The sequence below is a fragment of the Rhagoletis zephyria genome, unplaced genomic scaffold (genome assembly GCF_001687245.7).
Source record: "Rhagoletis zephyria isolate East Lansing unplaced genomic scaffold, Rhagoletis_zephyria_1.1 Rzeph_scaffold_01219, whole genome shotgun sequence".
Classification (NCBI taxonomy): domain Eukaryota; kingdom Metazoa; phylum Arthropoda; class Insecta; order Diptera; family Tephritidae; genus Rhagoletis; species Rhagoletis zephyria.
The window spans coordinates 78690-89074 of record NW_016158303.1 but is presented as its reverse complement, the minus strand read 5'-3'; positions in this window follow the sequence as shown (position 1 = coordinate 89074).

The window sequence follows — 10385 nt, the reverse complement described above, 5'->3', positions numbered from 1 at the left end:
TACATGCACCTATGGGGTGGTGGTGTGTGTGTGTGTGCGTATACACAACATCCCTGCAGCAAAATTAGGAGACAGTCTGACAAGCGCTAGTTTCGAACTACATATGTATGTATGTATATCAGAACTATCTCTGAACTAGAGCAAAACGGATGCAGAGCGGGGCAGTTGAAACTTGTGGTATAAATTCTCACTACTCGTAAAATACGAAAGTAGCTCAGCCGGAAGACCTCCGACTCAAGCATCGTTGGTCGCGAGTTCAAATCGCGGGGGAGGCAGTTGTGTGTTTTCAAATTTCATCAATTTAAATTGTTCCGTGCAGCTTATTATAATTTTTTTCTTTAAATAAAATATATAACAATAATGGAATCTGTAACAGAAAATAAAAACGAAAAAATATCTAGAAATCGAATCTTAAAAACGGTTTTTTATAAAAAGAACTTTCCAAAACGGAACCGGCTAAAAACTAGTTTCAAAGTAATACACTGGGCGACAATTGCCACCGCCAATGTCATCGCCTCGTAAAACTGGACAGTTGAAAGCATTTCATGGGTATTGAGCTAGCACTAGTACTGTCGGAAAAAGGTCTACTTCTGAGCTAGTCAGATTTTCTGCAGGGATACGCTCCAGTGCTGGTTAGTTATGCCATGTTGCCCACACTCTAGCATTCTTTCCATGATTCCTCCGCATAGTAGTATTAATAAGCATAATTCCGCTAATATGAAATTGGTTGGTGAGAATATTTTGTAACACAAAATTTGTTCAATTTATTTAGGCCAGAATATGTATAATATTGTTTTTTTTTTTTGTTTTATACAATTTCAAGCAGTGCGGTTTGTATTGTTTTCTTTCATCCGGGTCGCTGCTGACCGTTAGAGGTTATTTTTAATTGAATTGTATATTTGGATGTGCGTAATTATGCGTGTCAGCATTGAAAGTGGCTCATTATCACACATTTGGGGATTAATTAACGATTCCCTGCTTTCAACCTATTAGTACATACAAACGTGTTTACATATACATATGTACAAGCAGTTAAGTTCCAAGAATAAACGCTTACAGGTGGGGCACATCCACAAGGGCTCTCTTTGGGGGCTTTATTCAAACATCTACGAATAGGTATTTAAAAGAAGATCGGATGTGTTAAAAACAAGAGAAGTTACTTTTTGTTGCCTTATGGTTTAGTGTAAGTTTTACTCTTCTATAGGAAACGATTTAAGAAGGATTAAAAACTCTGGCCAATCCATACAAATAAGGAGTGAGGAACGAAACACTGACGGTTTATCGCTTCAAAAGATCTTTAAAGCTTCTTTTTGCTTATTTCACCAACTGTGTTGTTTAGGTGAACGAAACCCATCATATATTCCACTCTATAAAATCTGTTTAAAAATGCGACTATAAATCGAGTATATTTTTGTTAATTTTTAAAATCTTTTGGTAAATTTACACGATGAAAATGTATTTTTCTCGTTTACAAATTTTCGTCTGTAAAAATCCTTTTGCTAAGCGCTTTACACAATTCTACGGGTGAAATCAAATAGTATATGTTTATTTTGCAGCCTTTAAACACTTTCGGAGTAAATTTACGCACACCACAACAGCTATATTACACTCTAACAAGTCCGAAATTTAAACAAACTATTCGTTGAATAATCGAGCATGTAATTTCGCGAATAATAAGGTAGGAAATCAGTAACCTACCTTTTAGCTAGGAAATCTGCACAATTTTTTTTTTAGAGTGTACTTAATTATTTACGTATTTAACCAGGGACCGTAATCATTATGAGTTTTATCAAAAAAAATAACTTTTAGTCATTATTTTGAGACTTTACTACTTGCGATTAATCATAATAANCAGGGACCGTAATCATTATGAGTTTTATCAAAAAAATTAACTTTTAATCATTATTTTGAGATTTTAATACCTGCGATCAATCATAATAATCACATTTTGAGTTTTATTGTATTGCTCAGAAAATACAATCATTTATTGAGTTATATTTTTTTGATCAAAATAAAACTCATTTTTCGAGAGATATTTTTTTGCTCTGAAGTAATAATTATTTTGTGAGTTGTTTTCTTTTTGATCAATAATAATCATTATATTATGAGTTTTATAGTTTTGATCAGAAATAATCATAATTTTTTGAGTTTTATTTCTTTCATCAAAAATAATGATTATTTTTTGAGTTATATTATTTTGATCGAAAATAAAACTCATTTCTTGAGCGTAATTTTTTCTCTCAGAAATAAAAATTAACTTTTGAGTTTTATTTTTTTTTGCAGATCGTAAAACTCAAAACGCCTCACTTCACCTAAACTCAACTCACCACACCTTAACTCACCTCACCTCAACTCATCTCAAGTCACCCTAACTTACCTCACCTCAACTCACCACACCTAAACTCAACTTAACTTACCTAAACTCATCTTAACGCAACTCGCCTCAACTCACCACACCTAACTCTTCTCATGGAACTCATGCCACGGTTCCGCGGAAGCTAAGTTCGTGAACTACTCAACGTTTGGCACGTAAAGCTAAACGCCGATTATTGTCACCATCCAGGTTAGGCAGACTTAGAGCCAATTCAACAATATCATGTGGACATTCGCGAAAAATGCGAATGTTGAAGCGAGGGTTTAAAATGCAAACATTCGTAACATCCCTGGTATGTACATATGCTCGTACAAATGTAAACACATATGTATTTGTGCAGCGCTAGTAGCGAATCAGTTTGCGTATTATGTATATTCCCAGTGGGAAAAGGTAATCTATAGGAATGCAAACGTAATGCATAGCCCCTATAACCTAAGCACGAAAAGATTCAAGAATTTCTCCACAGCGATGTCATACGAAAGTAATGTGTCGCATGTCGCTTTACGAAACTATAAATAGAATAAAAAAATAAAAATAAAAAATAAAGTCCGTGCCACAGGTTTTGAACCTGTGACCATCAACACGGCAGTCGAACAGACATCCATTCAGCTACAGCAGCTGTTGAGATAACGTGAACAAAAATCATACTTGAGTTAATTTTCAAACTTTTAGTTTTGTTTGTCGCTTCAAAGCTACACATCATCCGCTCGCTTACATTGCGATGCATTTTTTCGTTCAACCGTAGTTGTTAATCTTTTCTTGGTAGAAAAATGTAATGGATTCCTATTTTCCACTGGGGTTTCTTCAGTGCTCTGCTTGCAATTACGCGCTGATCAGTTCAGAAATAAAATGTATTTGTAATTTGCTTTACTGAACTGAGATGACGTGAGTTGAGTTGAATTGAGGTGAGGTGAGTNTAAGGTGAGTTGAGGTGAGGTAAGTTAGGGTGAGTTGAGATGAGTTGAGGTGAGGTGAGTTAAGGTGTGGTGAGTTGAGTTTAGGTGAAGTGAGGCGTTTTGAGTTTTACGATCTGCAAAAAAAAATAAAACTCAAAAGTTAATTTTTATTTCTGAGAGAAAAAATAACGCTCAAGAAATGAGTTTTATTTTCCATCAAAATAATAAAACTCAAAGAATAATCATTATTTTTGATGAAAGACATAAAACTCAAAAAATTATGATTATTTCTGATCAAAAATATAAAACTCATAATATAATGATTATTTTTGATCAAAAAGAAAACTACTCACAAAATAGTTATTACTTCAGAGCAAAAAAATAACGCTCGAAAAATGAGTTTTATTTTTGATCAAAAAAACATAACTCGACATATGATTTTTTTTTTGGAGCGATTAATTTAAAATCGAAATGCAATTCTTAGTTATAATTTTTATAGATATCGCTCAAACATTTTGAAATCGTAAGAGATTCATACAGAGCATGAAAAAACATGCACATGTATATACTCGAAATTGTTCTACGATATTTTGAACCTTTTGATTTTTTTCATTGAAAATTTTGAAATAATCATTATTTTCGGTCCCTGTATTCTACAGACATTTTTAGGATATATAATAGTACCAAAATAGAACGATAGTAAGGTGTTATAAGCCTTCTTTAAGAAAAATGCTTATTAAATTTGAAATTTCAGCAGTGAAAGAAAGCAGTTTCATTTTAACTTTTCGGGCGCCCTATTAACTACCAGATAATTAAACAGATTGATACATTTTATTTTTTTTTGGGGGGGTTAAACTACGTGTCAGTCAGTGGTGGACCCACGGGGGGTGTTTTAATATGGCGCATATGTATGTATAATATGGAGTCCATGTATGTATATACAAAAAAAAATCGGTACTGTTTTTTTCATTGGAATTATAAAACCTATTATATTTTAGGCCGTTCACCAAAATATTTCGGAAAAATATTAAGATTTAAGCGAGCTGGACCGATTTGAAAATACCTCTAAAAATGAAGCTTTTTATGAATAAACAATGACAAAACGGTTTAAGCTTAAACAATTTGCATGAAAATATCAAAAAAAAATTGAACGGAATCGTAATAATGAGATTTTTGATGCTGTTTTTTTAACTTTTTTTAAAGATGGGTATAAGAGAAACTTTAATAACTGAACCTAAACTCTTCCGATTTTGACTTGTGAGGTATCATTGGAAAGGTATTTCTCACACTTTTTATTTCTTTGCTAATAAGCTCATTCAAATGATGAAAGAGAAAGGTAGGATGAACGAACATCATTCAAAGTTGAATTAAGATTTGAAGTATTTGAAAAAAAAATTGGACACGAATGACTTTTTTCCACATAAATAAAAATAGCGGGAAAATACCTTTCTACTGAGAACCCATAAGTCTAAATCAGAATAGTTTTGGCCCAGCTATTTATGTTTTTCGTAAATCAATCTTTGAATAAATAAAAAAAAACTGCATCAAAAATCTCATTATTACGATTCCGTTGAAAAGATTTTTAAATAGTTTCATGCAGATTTTTTAGGCCTAATCTGTTTTGCCATCTGAGGGGACTCTTTAAAAAAGTTCTATAAGAAACTATTTTTATTCATAAAAAACTCCATTTTTGAAGGTATTTTCAAATCGGTCCAGCTCATTAAATCTTAATATTTCTCCGAAATATTTTGGTGGACGTCTTAAAATATAATAAATTTTGTAATTCCGGCGGAAATACCAAACTATTTTTATTCATAAAAAACTCCATTTTTGAAGGTATTTTCAAATCGGTCCAGCTCATTAAATCTTAATATTTTACCAAAATATTTTGGTGGACGTCTTAAAATATAATAGATTTTGTAATTCCGGCGGAAATACCAAACTATTTTTATTCATAAAAAACTCCATTTTTGAAGGTATTTTCAAATCGGTCCAGCTCATTAAATCTTAATATTTTACCAAAATATTTTGGTGGACGTCTTAAAATATAATAGATTTTGTAATTCCGGCGGAAATACCAAACTATTTTTATTCATAAAAAACTCCATTTTTGAAGGTATTTTCAAATCGGTCCAGCTCATTAAATCTTAATATTTTACCAAAATATTTTGGTGGACGTCTTAAAATATAATAGATTTTGTAATTCCGGCGGAAATACCGCATGGTCATACAGTCTACCAAACCGAGTATATTTTAAGACTTTTACCAAAATATTTCGGAAAAATATGAAGGTTTACATGAGCTGGACCGGTTTGTAAATACCTCTAAAAATGGAGTTTTTTATGAATAAAAATAGCTTCTTAAAGAATTTTTTGGAAAAATACCACCTCGTTTAAATCTTAATAATTTACCGAAATATTTTGGTGGGAGTCTTAAAATATAATAAATTTTGTAATTCCGGCGGAAATAGCGCAACTTTTCTTGGTCATGCAGTCTACTGCAAAAAAAAGTTGCAGTTTTCCCGCGGAATTACCAAACCTAGTATATTTTAAGACTTTTACCCAAATATATCGGAAAAATATTAAGATTTATGTGAGCTGGACCGGTTTGTAAATACCTCTAAAAATGGAGTTTTTTATGAATAAAAATAGCTTCTAAAGGACTTTTTGGAAAGAATACCCCCAGATGACAAAACAGTTTAAGCTTAAAAAATCTACATAAAATATTAAAAAATTGTATCAAGGGAATCATAATATTGAGATTTCTGATGCTGTTTTTTAACTTTTTTCAAAGATTTGTGTAAGAAAAATTTGAATAACTGCTTCAAAAATTTACCGATACTTTAACGATTATCTTCTGAGTACAAAATAAAACTCAAAAAATAATCGTTATGGTTTGAGCAGAAAATAAAACTCAGTTAATAACGATTAAAAAGTGATTTTTATAATAAAAGTTATAACCGTTACGGTCCCTGCTTTTGGATAAGAAAGACCTTTTTATATATTAATTATATCGGAATGAATATGCTGTTTTTCTCAAAATTGTTATTGATACCACATAATGGAGCATTCAAAAATAAGGTAATCTCCTCTGAACTCATATTCTTGATCCAAAAAAATTTAATAAATATAGCTATAATGTAAATTATAACATTTTCATTTCAACAATCAACCTACCAAAACTGACTAATTCAGCCAACAACATTTCAGCTTGCTGCATTTTAATCTATTTGTGCATATTTAAAGAAAAAAATAATAATGGCAACCATAGGTAGCACACACTAAAGTAAAAAACCTGCAGATTAATATTAAATTAACTAAAAATAAACTAAACAAACGTTGGGCTTAATAAATTAACTATCTTTTTCGTTGCCTACTAGTACTTACAATAAGATTTGGAATCGATAATTCAAAAAGGCAGTATTTTCTTTTGTTTATTCACGAATATATGCTTGTGATCAGCTGATTTTCTTACTTGCGGTAAACGTTTTCTTAAACTTTTAATAGTTTTGGGTACGAGTGCACTCCTATTATCTGCATCATTAATATGTTACTTTACAACTGATTTGTTTTACTTACTTTAACACAAGTTTTTTAGTTTTTTATTTAATTAATAATCATTTCTCATTTAACTCAGTACTTTGAGGTCATCATTATTTCCTCTTTGGTTATTGTTGTTTCCAACCACCCTGGGTGTATGATGTATTTTGGAAAATGACACTGAAGATGGCTCAACGCCGAAACCGGTTTATCTCCAAACCAAATTTGACAAGGGGTGACGGAAATTCATTCCAAAATATATCATCATTATTTACTTATTTACTACATAAGTTTCGTTTTCTGTCAGTTTTGTCCACCCTAATGCCACTCAGTCCTCAGCACGCTTTAACGTCTGAAGCAGAGGTGGGCAGCTTCGACAGAGAATTTTTGTAGTGTGAGTGCAATTGATGTCACTGTGTGCGTGCGAACAAGTCCCCTGCAGGACTTATTAGACAAGAAAAACTTAGCACAGTGCGTAGGCAACTGGCTGAGTCAGTGGTGATCGTCAGTTCGAATCCTACTGAAAGAAGTCTGATGGGGAAATGTGGTGATTTCCGAAATAGCTATCACTTCTACCATTTTTTCAAATTATTGTTGCTATTTCAGTATTGTATGAGAAGTGAGAATTTGTGCATTTACTTCTCAACAGAGCGCAACTACCACACCAAAAGTTTCAATTGTCCCTCCCTGCAGCCGTTTTGCACTAGTTCGGAGATAGTTCTGAAATGTATAGAGCGGAACTAGCGGAACAGACTGTCTCTAAATTTTACTGCCGCTTATGAAGCTTTCGCTGCCTTCTAAAGCAGAGCGTGTATGTATACGCGAATATGACCGCCGGGCAGGCGTCGCACAGTGGGGGAAACGACCCTGAAAGTGGAGATCAATTCATACGTACATTTACTTTAAAATATTTTGATGTATTTGTATAACTAGCACCATATGAAGTAAAAAAAAGAAAAATCCAAAAATAGTTTAGTGGGATTTCTTTTTATGTAGGTTATTATGGTGTTACCAAAAAGAGCGAGAAAAGTTAAACCTTAGTTGTTACTCCCATAAATAATTTTTATTATTAATGATAAATAGTTAAGACCCTAATGATCATTAATTACAAGTTAAACACCACTTCTGTCATTATAGTAATTATCCTCAACTTCAACAGCAACACTTGTTTAGGTAATTTTTTATATGATAATTAATACGAATTGTACAAATTTTCTCTCAATTATCTAAATGTTTTTGTTTAATTGTTAATTAATTGTTTGTTGTTTTAGTAATTTAGGATATATAACCTTTAATAAAAATAATCATCATCGTCGCTTGCGTCATTGTCATAACTATCAACATCTTAATCATCGCTATAAGGCTGCATAATTAGCAACTGTTGGTCTTCTTTCGGCAAATCCTGCAATTTTTTTTGGGGTAGTTTTCCCATACTTGATACATCAGGGTCGGAATTAATCGAAAGTCTATTGCATATATCTACATACGTCTTTTTTCTGTTGCACTTGCGAGAAAAATGTTCTCTGTTGCTCTTAAAATCTTTGTTTCGCGCCTCTAGACCTTCTTCTGACAATTGACGTTTATTTTGTTTTGAACACGAAACACCTATCAAGCCAACTTTCATTTGTCCCGTTAAAACGTTAAATTTATCATTGAATTGATCGCAGCCAGAGTTTTTCATTATTTCATAAAGGCTTTGACGAGTAACCCAAATGATATTTGAGCTCATTCCTATAAAGAAAATAACAATATAATTAGGTCTTTAAAGTTATGGTTATTCTCCATTTAACCGTCTACCAATAACCATATTAGTTAAAAATATCATCACTATCCTTATTTCTAAACAATAACAAAGATTACAATTAACACTAAAAATATGCAATATGTACCATTCTTTACGGTTTCACATATACCCTATAAATCATTGGACAAGTAAATTACATCATTTTAGGCTATTATTGTAAAATTTATTAAACCCAAATTTTATTTTGTAAGTCTGAGCAGATATGTACTTAATTAAAGTATACATACTTTCTTTGATACATGCAAGTAGGTACTAAAAGTTTTGCCTTTGAAACAAAACAGTATTTAGCCTACTTTTGATAATACACGTATGTACCTAATAGTTATGCCGTACGTAGGGTATAAACAAAAAAACAGTAATTGAGCAAATAACGAACGTGGACAATAACAATATTATTTTCTTGTATGTTTTGTACTTAGTTTTCACTTCTTATATTTGGTTATGTTCTTCAACGAGAAATTCATGTATACATATTTCACCAACGGGTTATATTATATAAATCGATATACTGAAAAAGTGCGCAGACATGCCCTCACTTTTTTTTCAGAATGACACTATACCGTCCAAGGTATTTGCAACTGATTACACTTTTTCTTGATCCCACCTACTTCCCAACTATATGTCCTGCGTATATAGTCAAAAACCCCTTATTTTTACGCTTGCGATAAAAAATAAAATACTTAGCACCATAGTAAACTAGAACTACAAAACTAAAATCACTTTGTATTGCCTAAATACCTGAACAACAAGGTTCCATGGCCGTAGAAAACTCAGATATAGCTTGGAAAATTGAAATATTAAATCACGTTATTCACTTTGCGCACACTCAAAGGAAATAGTGGCGATTTTAAGAGTATTTTGCAAAAAAAAAGTAAGTGCGCCTGGGCCACACTGACGAAGTGAAACTTACGTTACTTATCTATTTTGTCTCATAACCAATGTATACATACACGCGTCTGTTTTGTTTAAGGTAATATTTTTTCTCTTTTTTCTATCTAGATCCCTACCTCTACCCCTGTTTGCTTTAATAACATTCATGTTATTCTGTTTTTCCATTATCTTCATTTTTATCTTTATACTCTATCGATAACAAAATCGATAATACAGTCCAACAAAATATCGATAACAAAACCGATAGAAATATCGATAACAAAATCGATTACAAATTCGATACAAATTTTAATAGCAACATCGATAATACCCTTGGTAGCAAACTCGATTACAAAATCGATAAAAATATCGGTAACAACATCGAGAAATATCGATAACAAAATCGATAAATATCGATAACAAAAACGATAAATATCGATAACAAAATCGATAAATATCGATAAAAAATCGATAAATATCGATAACAAAATCGATAAATATCGATAAATAGCGATAACAAAATCGATAAATATCGATAAAAAACCCGATAAAAACGGTAAATTTTTGGGCAAATATTTGATCACATGGTGGTGGTGGTGTAGAATCTTATCTACTTTCATTTGGTACTAAACCCTTATTTGTATTTTGAAATTCATTTTTCGAATTAATACGCAATATCGACATCAATTACCTCACTGTGTGCCGCCCAGGGCTGGTCTAAAGCTTGCTATACAGTTCAATGCGAGCGTGATGGTGAGCTTTTTATTTTGACCAATATCTTCGTTGTTACTTAACTTTTTGCAATAGTGGATACATCGAAAGATAGAGAATTAAAATATCTTTCAGAATTATAGAAACTAATTTAAAATATAATATGCCTTTTTTCAAGCTTACACTCAACT